Raw genomic sequence first — 12,352 nt, forward strand, 5'->3', positions numbered from 1 at the left:
CTTGGTTGTCACAGTCCCTCCCTCACAAGCCACCTGTGAGGATTAAATAAGATCCTGCGTGCTCGGCCCAAACACAGAGCCGGCGCCCCACCCCCTCTCCTGGTCATGTCTCTTGCCCAGGTCACAGGGAACTGGCACAGGGACCCTCAGAACTGTGCCATATGGGGCCTCAACACAGCAGGGTCAGGCAACTCCCCGCTCCCCCCGGGCTGCAGTTTCCCCGTCGGTCAAACGTTGGGGGACGGGACAGCTGGACTCAGACGGGCTGCTCACCCTCAGCGAGACTGACGTTTGGGGTCAGGTGGTCTTCTGCGGTGGGGACCGCCCTGGGCACTGCAGGGCGTGTGCAGCATCCCTGGCCTGGACTCTGGAGATGCCAGGAGCACCGCCCCCGGCCCGCCAGCTGTGACAACCAGAAATGTGTCCAGACATCGCCAGGTGTTCCCTGGAGCAGGCGACGCTCTGGTCTCGGCCTGTCGGAGCAGATGGAGAGAAAGCAGCATCTACCTGTGGGCGGGGCTCTGCTGGGTCTTGTACGTGGCTGACCCTACTCGTCAGAACCTCATCTTCAGACCGGAGACTTTCAGTAAGTGTTCACACTCCGCAAGCCCTCGCCAAGGGCCCCCTGCACGCCAGACCCCGCGGGTCCTGAGGTCCGCCTTGAGGTACCTCCCCCTCCAGGAAGCCTACCTGGATTCTCTCAAGCCAGGTGAAGGGAATGACTTGCCCAAGGTCAGGCTGTGACTTAGAACCAAGTCTTTTCCCACTGGGGCCCGGAGTCTGGGTGACTCCTTTTGGGGGTGCTGTTGAAGGCACGTTAGCTGCACTAGCAGTCAAGGAAGCCTCGGACCCCGGGGGGCAGGCAGCGCTGCTGGAAAGATGGGGTCTGGGCTGTGCGGGGCGGTGGAAGGAGCCGGGACCTGGCTGTGCACGGCCTCACTCTGACGCTTACGGGCTGTGTGGCCCCTGAGCCTTGCCTTGCGTATCTGTAAAATGGGGACAACTGCACCTCACCCAGAGCACTCCTGGGACGTTAGAGCACCTGGCACCCGGTAGGTGCTCCGTAAAAGCAGATGTGGCCATGACCGTGGCTGACATCCCTAAGGAGGCAGGAAGTAGGTGTCACACAGGGCTGCCAGGTGGGTCTGGCCTGGTGGCCTGCAAATACCAGTGTCCTGAGCCTGCATGGGGCTAAAAACTGGCCTTCGGGGACATGCCTGGGGCCAGGGCCACCCTAGGAGTGGCAGGCATTAGAACTCTGCCAGTGTGCGGGTGGCAGTGCCCTCCCTGGACAGTCTGGAGAGGTGGGACAGAGGCAGCCACCTTGGTACCACCTGTGTCCCTGCAGGAGTGGCCCAAGGCTGGCTGGCACCTGCCCCGGCCGGATTGACGGAGCCTTCCGGCTAAGGAGCTGCTCACAAAGGCTGTCCTGAGCTGGCCCCTTTCCCAGGTGAACCCTGTGTGGCGGCCGGAGGAGCCACATCCTGCCAAGGGCTGCCTCGCTTGGTTCACCCAGGTTCTTCCTTCCGTTTTCCTGACTTGACCCTGGCATCCCTCCTCTCCGGGAACAAGAGCAGAGACTGCTCCACACAAACCAGCTGGGGCATTATGGGAAACACGCTGGGGCGCTCTGCAACAGGGGCTTGTACACGTGGACGGGTTTCTCCGCTGAGCAGCCCTTTCCTCACAGAGAAGGGCAGTTCTCATCTCTCCGAGTCCCTTCCAGCCAGCATTTAATATGCTTGTCGTAAAGCGGACGTGAGCCTGGGTGTCCGGCACACAGAGAAGCTTCTAGAAGGGCAAACATCCACCCGGGTAGAATGTCCACTAGAAACAACGGAGCTCTCTCGTCCCCTGGGCGTTTCCACAGAACACGAGGGCTCGCGGTGGGGGAGGCTGACCTCTCACACTGATGTCTCTCTCCCCCCGCCCCCTTCCTCTCTCTAGAAATCAATAAACAAACTACTGAGTGTGGGTTTAAAAAAAAATAAAAATAAAACCGCATGAAATGTAGGACTTTTCCCAGGAACTAGAAACCACACTCATGTAATCAACACAACCTTCTGAAATAGGGTGGGGGGTCTGTGCCCAGGAGACGGTCTCTGTTGTCACCCCCGGAGGGGTGCCACCAGCATCTGGTGGACAGAGGCTGGGCGGGCTGGCGCACGAGCCACAAGGCACAGAACAGCCTTCCGGCAGCAAAGCGTGGTCTGGCCCCACATGCCAGCGGTGCTGGAGCGAGAAACCCTGGTCTAAACCCCAGCCATCCACTTCTGGGATGGTCTGAGGGCGAGGGGCTTGCATCTGCAGAGTCTGGGAAACAGAAGCCCCGAGACAGAGAGGCCCTTTGCCAGCTGAGACCGTTTGCAAAGGAAAACAAGGCTCTGGGTTAGACGGCTAGTCCTCTGGGGTCCAGAAGGTGCAAACCGGTTTCTCCCACTCCCCTCCGCACGGAGGCCTGCATCTGTGGCGAGCCCCGAAGGAAGGGGCCGCACACAGCACTCACACGCCATTTGCATGTTACTCCTCTGTCTGCGAGGCCCGCAGATGGATTTGCAAATGAAATGCATTTAGGTTACAGGTGTACCTTGTAGGCAAACAACCTTTCTCTTACATAGAGTGGCTGAGCACCTGTCAGGAGAACTTTTGAGAACTATCATGCTCAATAATAAATATAATATACATAATGCATTTAGTATAAATATGTTTTGTCTCATTACCAAAGACCCCTCCTCTACTCTTAGACACCTGTGCCACTCTAAATTTGGACACTCACGCACACATAGGTTTGCCAGATAAAATACAGGGCGTACACAATTGCAGTTTCAGACCAAGGATGAACAACTTTTGTCTAAGTGTGTCCCTTGCAGCACCCTGGGATATTCATGCCAAACGAGTTTTGGTTTTGTCTGAAATTCAAATGCACCTGGGCATCCTCCACATTGACTGGCCAGACCCGGCAGCCCTGTGTACACACATTCACATACCCGTCTTGCACGTGCCTCCACACACACGAATACCCGTGCACACAAATGTGTGCTCATGCACACGAAGGACTGGCTTACCCAGCCGGTGGATTCAGAGACCTGCACGTGCACACGAGCGTGCACACACACACACACACACACACGCACGCCCTTTCCTTCCTCCGAGGTTGCTGAGCACACCCAGGTCCCCGAGTGCCTCAGAGCTGTGTCCACAGCCACAGGGTCTGTGGTTGCTTCCAGAGGCCGGCTCCCCACAAGCGCCTCTAGGAGCCTGCAGTGGCTGGCCGTGTGATTCTTTCCTGAGGTTCCCATGCATTTTACAGCCCCGGCCTGGTTGGGGGGCAGAGGCCTGGGCCAGTGCTTCCCCTCCCATGCAGCCGGCCGCAGCCTCCCTTTCCCTGGGGCCTCCCTTCCCCTAACGGCGTCTCCATTACTTTCTGGCCGGTGGGCAGGCAGGCTGGTGGCCTTTCTCCGGAGCAGGCCCCTTTCCTCCCGGCTCTCCAGCGGCTCGTATCCCGGTTTACGGCCCCAGGGCAGAGCCGAGGGGCCTGCAGGCTGGATGTTCTGAGATTTTTATTGGCATCTCCATCAAGATGAGGGCCGTGGGGGTCCTTCAGGCCTTCCGGAGCTGCTTTATTGGAGCCGGCCTTCCAGACACGGGCCCGGGAGCAGCGATTTCCAGGGGAATCTGGTTTCTCCGCTGGGCCCGCGCCGGCCCCTCTGTGTTTGGCTTGGCAGCGCCTCCCTGGCCTGTTTCGGTCCTCACCTCGCGCCGGGCGTCTGTGGCCTGCGGGAGGATGAGGTGGCAGGGAAGCCGTGTCCCCCCAGCCGCGGGGACACAAACAGGGCTTTGTGTCTGCGGGCAGCAGCAGGTGGAGAGGAAAGAGCTCAGGCCCCTCCGGTGCTCAGGGGAAATGCTCTGGAGTTCGAAGACATTAAAACACAAGTAAAAACCGCTCCAAATCGGCTGCACCTTGAGAACTCGTGCTCGCTGGCTGGCTTGCTCAGGAGGAGATTGAAAGGCTGGGTCTCCGTTACCACCAACCCCTTTGGTATTGGAATAGGAAAGAGGCGGGCGGGATTAATATTCTGCAAGGGGATTTCAGTTTAAAAACCTCCGTGAGGGTGGAGCTCACTCTCAACTCTGAGCAGCAGGCGGCAGGGCGGGAGTGGCAGCCCCTGCACATCCCTGTGGCACCTGTGGCCCTCTCTCCACCGGGTCGGCCCCAAAGTCCAGTGAACACCCGGCCTACTCCTAATAAAAGATCCAAGGCTAGTACCATGAACCGGACTGTGCCCCTCAAATTCGTGCCTTGAAGCCCCGACCTCCCCCACTACTTCAGAATGGGACTGCATTTGGGGACGGGGTCTTTGAAGAGGTGACAGGGTGGGCCCTTGCCCAGTGCGACTGGTGCCCTTTTAGGCAGAGGTGATTCAGACGCGCACAGGCACTGAAGGCAGAGGAAACAGGAGGGAGGCGGCCGTCTCCGAGCCATGGAGGGAGGGAGGCCTCCAGAGAAACCAGCCCCCGCTGACGCCCTGATTGCAAGCCTCCAGCCTCCAGGGCTGTGAGGAAATCAAATTTCTGTTGTCTACGCCCCCTGGTCCATGGCACTTTGTGTTAGCCCCCGCGGACTAATATTGTGGACGAGAAGGACATTTCCAGGTAGAACTTACATTGTATTTTGTACGATCAGCAGATTTGAGGGGCAGCCGCATGACGGAGGCTGAGAGTGGACTGTGGTCCATCCAGGGCTCGGGTGGTTCATTTCCCCACAGTTTCACCACTCACCCCAGTGTCCTTTGCTTTCGTCTTTCATCCACTCGTAGTTTGGGTTCCCCGAGAAGTGGGCTGGAGACTTGGGGCTAAGGGGCGTCACAGGAGGCAGTTCAGGGAGCAGGGAAGGGGCCAGGGAAGGGGGCAATGAGGGCGTCACTGATGTGACTTGTGGAAGCTCAGTCCCGCTGAGCTGAGGACGTCCTGAGAGACCGTTTGGAGCTCCCCGCACACTCATCCCAACCAGGGGCAGGAAGCTGGGGTGTTTTTCCAGCCACCCTGTTCCTCATGGTGGAAGGGTACCCCTGTGTGTTTACCCCAGGGTCGCTCCAGCTGCTGCAGTGGGCAGCCGGGCCAGAGGCACGGGAGGGGCCCATGGGTCCTAGGGCAGCCCCGGGGGACGGGGAGCAGTGCCCAGGCCTCTGCTCCGCCACGCACTGCTCTCACCGACCGGGGGCCTCCGTCCAGGCCCTGCTCGTCTCCTTGCTCCTCCCCGTGGACCTGCCGCTGCTCCTTCCCCCACCGACCTTCCCCTTGACCTTGGTTCCACACCGAATGCTCGGATCTGGGGACAAACGGTCTCTCCAGCCCTCACCCTGTGCTCTCCCCCATGGACAGCATTCCTCTCTCACGGGAGGGCCTCCCCCTGCACCCGCGATGCCCTGTGTTACACCTGCCATCGCTCTGGAGGCCGTGAGCTGTCCCAGGACCAGCCCCCTCAGAGGGGTGAGGCTTTTCCCTCCATATTTGCTGAAAGTGCCTGCTCTGTGCCCCGCGACATGCCGGGGGTACGAAGGGGGGTAACCCGGGGTCTCCGTCCTGGAGGGGCTCCGGGCTGACGACGACGAGGGCCAGCCTTGCCCCGGTTCCTCTGCAAACCACTCTGCCTTTGGAACGCCTGTTGCTGCACTGTCATGCATGTGGAGGACGAGCCGGCGGTGAATGGCCCCATTGGCTTCCTTCGGGAGCTCCACACGGACACTCCACACGGACGCCTCCCAGAAGGTCCCGTGGAATCGGGCCCCAGCCTGCAGCTGCAAACTCCGTCGGGCTCCCTCGAATCGGCCCCTCCCAGCCGCTCCCCCGACCCCCTCTGCCTGGCATCGCCTCCCAAGCACACTGCCTTCACTCCAGCCCGCGCTGCAGGCCCTGCTTCCAGAGAATCCAGGTCCAGCCCCATCGCTGTGCCCCGTGCTGGGTGCAGCCAGTGTGTGGCCCGACTCTGAGTGCATCAAAGCTGCGTCAGCTCTGGTGGGGGAGGGGGATTGCCAGAGACCCCAGCTGCGGTCACATGGCTCCGCTGCATCCTCTAATCTGGCTGTTCCAGTAATAAACCTGATTTTGAAAAAAACCCTCCATCTGTCTGGATCCTAGATCTGCTTCTCAGTTGTTTCCGAACACAAAAAGGGAGGAGGTGTGAGTAATTAGCACTCGCCAAAACCCCAATATTTGCACAAATGTACATATGACTGTCTTTTTACTTTATTGTTATTATTTTTAAAGGTTTTTTTTAGATTTTATTTATTTATTTTTGGAGAGGGAAGGGAGGGAGATAGATAGAGAGAGAGAAACAACAATGTGCAGTTGCTGGGGGTCATGGTCTGCAACCCAGGCATGTGCCCTGACTGGGAATCGAACCTGTGACACTTTGGTTCACAGCCCACGCTCAATCCACTGAGCTACACCAGCCAGGGCTCTTACTTTATTATTTTTAATCCACCATGTTGATCTGTCCTTTACATGGAGTTTGATGAATTTCACCCGAGTGGCGTGGGGATATTTCCAGTCAAACGCACACACCAACCCCCCCAGCCAGGCAGCCTCCTCTGGACTCCAACCACGGCAGAAGGGTTTTGCCTGCGTTGCAATTTTTTTATACACGAAAACACACAGAATGTCCTCTTCTGTGACTTCTCTCCCAGGTACTTCCTTTCTATTCCCGAGTCGTGTTCTCTCGCACGGCCCCATGCTTCCGTTTGTCCCGGGCCCACAGCGAGGCGTCTCGTTGCTGAGAGACAGGGGGCAGGGTTATGCATGACTTTGCGAGAAGCTGCGTGTCCCGGCGCTGTGCGAGTTCCAGTCACTCCCCACCATTCCCGGCACTCGGCCCTCTCGGTTTTCGTGTGAGCCGCTCCAGCAGGCGGGTGGTGGCGTCTCGTCTCGTCTCGACGGCACCCTCCTGCCTTCCTCTGTGGAGTGTGTGTTCAAGGCTTTGATCTGTTTCTTTTTAGTTGGGCTGTTTCCTTATTGTTGAATCGTAGGTGTTCTCTGCACATTCTGGATACGAGTCTCTTATCAGGTGGATGTATTGCAAATACTTCTCCTCGTCTGTGGCTTGCCTCTGCAGTTTCTTCATGGCGTCTTTGTTGGTGTTCATAATTAAGAAAAAAAAAAAGCACCAAGCTCCTTCCTCTACTGTGTTCATGGAACACCTTAAAATGCAAAGTCTGGCTGTCTGAGTTCCCTGACTGTCTTCCTACCCCCGGCTCTCATCTGCCTTGGTCTTTCCATCACTCGGTTACAATGTCACTCCGTTTTGATTCCCCTTCTAGCAGTTTCTTCTCAGTGTGGAGTCCAGTCCTGGGCTCTTTCCACAGCTGGAAGGGTGTAGACCCCTGACTTCCAACTTCTCCTAAAGGTTTCAGAGTATTTCTGTAGGTTCGACACCCACGTGTAACTGACAAGCAATGAATCGAAGGCCCCGACTTCCCTGCACGTGTGACCTTGCTCAGGTGGGAGATGAGAAGACAGTGAACTCGGAACAGGGAGGAGAGTCCAGCTGAGACATGGGGCTAGCCAGACTTGGATTTGAACTGAAGGGGAGGTGGCTCAGTGCATTCCTGTGGGTGACCGTCTGCTCTGGAGCCCAGACTTGCTGGGCCTAAATTGTCAGGGTGACGTAGGGACGGCAATGCCGCATGACTCTCCAGTGGCTGACAGTGATTGTGGTCATGCATGGCTTAGCCCACCCCTCAGGCAGGCGCTGGGTGAGCGTCCACTCTGGACGGGCCCTGTGCTCAGAGCCGGGGCGCAGGGACAGACGAGACCGATAGTGCCTCCTCGGGGGAACTCCAGCCTTGTCTCCTGCTCAAAACACTGGAACTTTCTGCACGTCCGTAAAATATCGCCAAGCCTCCAAAGTCAAAATATTTGCTGTTGGAAACAACGACTCAGTGTGTTCAGCCTCATTGCGAGTAGAACCCTAACAAAAAGTCACCTGCATTTCTCCCCTTTAGCATGCGCGTACCCAAAAACAAACAGAACAGAACAAAGTGTGGTATGTGCATCTCGGTTCTCGGTTTTCATTTTCTCTCTGGGGGCCCAAATCAGATCGGAGTTTCTAAGGCAGCTTATCGGCGGTGGAGGCGGAGTCGGGACTCGATTTTGCACGGAACGCTCCCGTTTGAAGCCTTCTCTCTGGTGGGCATTATCTCCTACTTTTGAGCCCATGTTTCTGTGATCTCCAGCCTGGCCCCTCGGAGCGGCCAGGCTCTGTCAAAGGGCCCCTTGATGGTTCCAGGGAAGGCGCAAGCTTCACAGGAGAAACATTGATTATCCGAGGACTGGCTGGCCAGACTGACGGCCCCTTGGGGACGATGAGAGGGTCATCCAAGTTCAATATCTTGGTTTCCCTACAGCTAGGGAAGCAGAAGGCTCCCAGACAGGATCAATGTATCAAATTGTGCCCTCTGGGTGGTTTGAGTGTCCTCTGGGTGGTCCTGAGTCCATTATAGCCACTCCCTGCCGGGCAGCGGACTGTACTCTCCTGAGCCAAGACAGTCCCAGCTTTGAAACGCAGGCTGAGGAGACTAACGTTTTTCGACGGTGGGGTGTCAGTGCGTTGCCGCCACCCGAAGGACAATCACAGGTGATTGTCGGGGAGGCTCCCGGGGCTGGTGCACGGCGGAGGCAGGACTCGGCCAGGCCGTCTGGGTCCACGGCTCCCGACCGGAAAGGCCTGGGCAGGGGGGCCAGCAGCGGCGTCTCCGGTCTCAGCCGTCCATGGACGTGCCAGGGGAAAGGGACAGTCTCACCACATGCAGACCATTTATCTGCCTCTGGCTGGACGAGTCTAAACCGTCCAGTGGTTTTCCCGTGGTTAAAATAAACGGAAGGCCAGGGGGACACGGAGCACGGACTGCTTTGTAGCAGGAGGTGGAGAGAGGCCTGCTGCTTTGAAAGTGCCCAGGAGTGGGACTCAGTTTCCCTCCTGGAAACCTGTGCCTCTCTTCGCCTGTCTTTGTGCCCAGATCTGGGCTTTTCGGGGCCCCACCCTCCCCTCTCACAGCTTCCTTGGCCTCACCTCAGACCCCTAACCCCCACCTCCCCTCCACCTGGACTGCAGAGAATTCAGAGTCTGAGGCCCTCTCCCCATTCTTCTCTGGCCTGGGCTGCGGGAATGACCTCTGAACAGCCCCCTTGTGTCCCTTCCCGCCCCCACAAACCACACAGCCCTGCGGCAGTGGGAGGGGCCTCATCAGAGCAGTGCTCTGCCACGTGGTGCTCTGCCCTCCAGTGGCTCAGGCCTACGTGCGGGACAAGCCCACCCCTGCCCCTCCCTTCCCCCTCTCCTGGCACCCCGGGGCTGCTGTCTCCAGGGAGGCCTCCCCGATTGCCCCCTGCACCTCTCCCAACCCTCCTGGGTGGGGCAGGACTTTCTCACCATGGACGGCAGAATAACTCAACCTGGTTAAAGCAAAAATGGGGATTTATTGGCTTGTGTAACCGGGAAGTCCATGAATGGGCTGGCTTGGGACAAAAATAATGCCACTAGGCCTCAGTTTCCCTCTGTCTGCCTCCTCTCTCTCCCCCCGCCACCCCCCCCCCCCCACACACAGCTTGGTTTTGCTTTCCTCTGCAGACCAAGCTTTTCCTGCTGCAGGCACAGAGAGCTTCGGGTGTTACGTCATCCCAGCTGAGACCCCCTGAAGGTAAGAGAGGCCTTTCCTCCCCCAGCCTCTCGGTGGAGAGTCCCAGCTAGGGACTGGTCACTGGGTTGCCTGCACTTCCCGTGTGGTTGCCTTAGAATGGCCAGAGGGCTGAGGCCTAGTCGCCCAGGCCTGGGTCACCTGTCCACCCATTTGGCCAAGGAGCTAGAAGGGCAGCTGGGCTGGAATCAGAAGGACGCCGGGCAGGGCGGTCCAAGGAAGGGGGCAGCTGTGTTAAGAAGACGTGGGAAGGGGTGCTGGGCCAATGCAAATAGCGATGACCTCCTCACCGCCTGGTCTGGGGGCGGGGGGTAGGTTGGCCGGAGTCCTCGGTTTTTCAGAGATATTTATATGGCTGCCTCCCATTCCTGTTCTCTCTGCATTTTCTCTGTCTGGTTCTCTTCCCGTCTCATTGCCTGGTGAGCGTTCTGGTACCTCGCCCGCCTGCAGGAAAGGCCCGGGCGAGGATACACGCAGGAACACGAAAGGAGCCTTTGCTGAGCGGGTCTGTCACGTGGGGTCCACATCACCACCCCCAGGCGGGGCTGGCATTACAGGTGCCTCCCCACCTCTGTTTCGTTTTTTCCGAGGTTGGCTGGGTTTCACATCCCATTAGTATCATTCCAATTAACATCATTGCAGCACCTACTAGCTGCTGGGCACCTACTAGCTGCCGGGCACCTTCATCTCTCTTGCCCCCCCGCCCCCTGCATTACAGCTGAGGACTCAGAAGCTGAAACAGGTGAATACTTATCATCCTAGTTTCCTTAGGCCACTGTCACAAACTACCACACACTCGGTGGCTGAGAACAGACGGCAACCTATTCTCGTGACGTTTAGAAGGCCGGAAGTCCCAAACTGAGGCCTTGGCGGGACTGGTTCCCCCCGAGGATGGGAGGGAGGACCACCCCGCACCTCTCTCCGGGCTGCGGGTGGGTGCCCGAGGCCCCTGGCTGCCCTCCGCTTGCAGCTAGACGGCTCTGACCTGAGCCTCCATCATCGCTTGGCCATCTTCTCCTGGGTCCTTCTGTCATCTTCTTACAAGGACCCCAGGCATATTGGGGTGAACTAGGGCCAGAAGGATGGGTCAAGTTCAGTTTTGCAGAAATGGCAGGAAAAGACGTTTTGGGCAAGGCACCGACCAGAAGCAAGACTGAAAGCCAGAAAAGTGTCTGGGGGCACGAAGGAATAGTCCTGTCGGGCTGGCTGGGAGCCCAGGAATTCCCGAGGGAGGAGGCTTGTTTTAACGGGGGACCCACACCAAGTGTCCATAGTTACCCTCCATATTCCCCCTGTTCTGGTGGAAATCCACTTCCCAAGCTGCTGACCACCCAAGGGCGGTGGAAGACCCCCGCCCACGGGCCCAGATGAGGAGAGAACCCACTGCCCTTCCCAGTGTCTGCAGCCAGCCCCGCCCGGGGCCGGGAGCCGGGTGCAGGGACCACGGGCACTCGAGTCTCCAGAGGCCCTGCTGAGATCCGCCCTAATCCACCACCGCGCAGAAAGGCTTCCAGGGCGTTTGCCCGGTTGCCATGGGTTCGCTTTCTGCGTCAGGCGCTCTGTCAGCCCCGACAATCGGGTAACATTTTTATTTTTAGGCACGGGTCGCCGGCTCTTTTCATGCTCCTGCCGGGCGCGCCCCCGCTCCAGAGCCCCAGGGAGCGGGGCCTGCGCAGGCCCAGGAAATGAATGGCGGCGGCAGGAAGCGGGGCGGGTGGTGTTCGGAGCAGGACACCGTGTCCTGGAGCAAGGAGCCTGGTTCCAGCGGGGGCCGTTTGTGTCCTGGCAGAGCAAGGGACGGCAGCTGGTGCTGGCCAAGACCACGCCCACAGCCACGCCCCTGCGGCAAGGCCGGCACTGGGGGGGGGGGAGTGGGCGGGGCGGACCCACCGCAGGTGGCGCAGGTGGCGGGAGGGTGTCTGCACGGCAGCAGCATCGGGCGGGGGTGGCAGGGAGCAGGTGGCTACTGGGGCGAGGAGTCAGGGTCCTCAGAGAAGGACAGGGTGCCCAGAGGGGGACGGCAGACATTCAGCGCAGGTAGGAAAGAGCGCTCACAGGTCTCACCAAAGAGGGGATTCAGAAACGGGACCCTCGTATCAGGGGTGAGATACAAGTCAGGCAGGTATGAAGCTGGACCCCAGGCTCAGAGCAGACCCCCCGGGCACCCCAATACTGTTTGCCTTTGGAACTGGACAACTCTCTGCAGTGGGGGCTGGCCTGGGCCTCGGTGGGTGTTCGGCACCGTCTTTGCTCCGCCCACTAGACGCCAGTAATGCCCCCTCCCCAGGGGTGACAACTGAAACAGGTCTCTAGACGTCACCCAACGTCCCCAGGCTAGGAGGGCAAGACTGTCCCCGGCTGAGGCTTACAGGGAGCTGGAGGCCGAACAGGCGTGGGACTTGGGTGGCGGGCTCAGGTGCCGCAGAGTAAACAGAGGTCCAATTACTGGTGCCGACGGCGGCTCCCGGCTCGCCCCGCCCGGCGCAGGGCCCCTGGAGGCCAGCCGCAGACGTCAGGTTTGGCCAGCATTCCCCAGAGGAAGGTATGGGAAGGGTACAGTAAAGGAAGGGGACATCCCTCAAAAATACCACGAGGCCGGAAGACCTGGCTTGGACAGGGGCAGGGCCAAGGCGGCCTCAGTCCCCTGGTCTGTGTGCCGG

The sequence above is a fragment of the Phyllostomus discolor genome, chromosome 1 (genome assembly GCF_004126475.2).
Source record: "Phyllostomus discolor isolate MPI-MPIP mPhyDis1 chromosome 1, mPhyDis1.pri.v3, whole genome shotgun sequence".
Classification (NCBI taxonomy): domain Eukaryota; kingdom Metazoa; phylum Chordata; class Mammalia; order Chiroptera; family Phyllostomidae; genus Phyllostomus; species Phyllostomus discolor.